Source organism: Hippocampus comes, unplaced genomic scaffold (genome assembly GCF_001891065.2).
Source record: "Hippocampus comes isolate QL1 unplaced genomic scaffold, H_comes_QL1_v1.1 scaffold326, whole genome shotgun sequence".
In the NCBI taxonomy this organism is placed as follows: Eukaryota; Metazoa; Chordata; class Actinopteri; order Syngnathiformes; family Syngnathidae; genus Hippocampus; species Hippocampus comes.
Genome location: NW_017805930.1, coordinates 1114162 through 1114750, shown reverse-complemented (window position 1 = coordinate 1114750; position 589 = coordinate 1114162). Strand labels below are relative to the sequence as shown.

The window sequence follows — 589 nt, the reverse complement described above, 5'->3', positions numbered from 1 at the left end:
TGTAAAAATTTTGCTAAATACTTAAGATTTTTTTCTGAAAAAATTATTTTTTGTTTATTAAATGAAACTACAACTCTATTATAAAATAATTGTTTAAAAAAAAGTTTATTTCTTGAAACTTTTTTTCAAGATTTTGTGGGGGGGCAGAAATACTTTTGAGAAAAAAAAATCTTGACAAAGTTGAATTTTTGGGGTGAAAACTACTCTTTTTAAAAAATAATGACCATCCCTAAGCTGTACAACTTTGTTTATAAAAACATCTATACACGTGTAATTTCTCAAAAATATGCAAATTTACTAACTGTACATCTTTTTTCCTTAGCAAAAAAATAAAATACAAATTTTACCCTTCATTTATTTTTTAACCAGTGTACTCCTGGTGTGTGTAATTTGACTTTTTTTTTTTTGTTAGTTTTGTTTTGTTTTTTTTGTGACGCTCGAAAGATTTGTGGCTTGTAAAATTATTGGACGCGTACATGTGGACGTAGCCCCCGCCAGTGGCGATTTGCGTGCTTATGTTCAGTGTTTTTCGGGGGGTCTTCAGTTGGTTTTTTTTGTTTGTTTTTTTTTTTTTTTAGCGGCGGGTGAA

The 589-nt window shown here is 29.0% G+C and overlaps 1 long non-coding RNA gene across 1 annotated transcript in view; it reads left to right on the top strand.

The window, feature by feature from the left end:
- The first annotated feature begins 379 nt into the window (after positions 1 to 379).
- LOC109527752 (uncharacterized) overlaps positions 380 to 589 on the top strand; it is a 3725-nt gene continuing 3515 nt past the window's right edge. The window contains exon 1 of the long non-coding RNA XR_002170580.1: positions 380 to 556. This is a non-coding gene — a long non-coding RNA (uncharacterized LOC109527752). The remainder of the gene's footprint in view (positions 557 to 589) is intronic.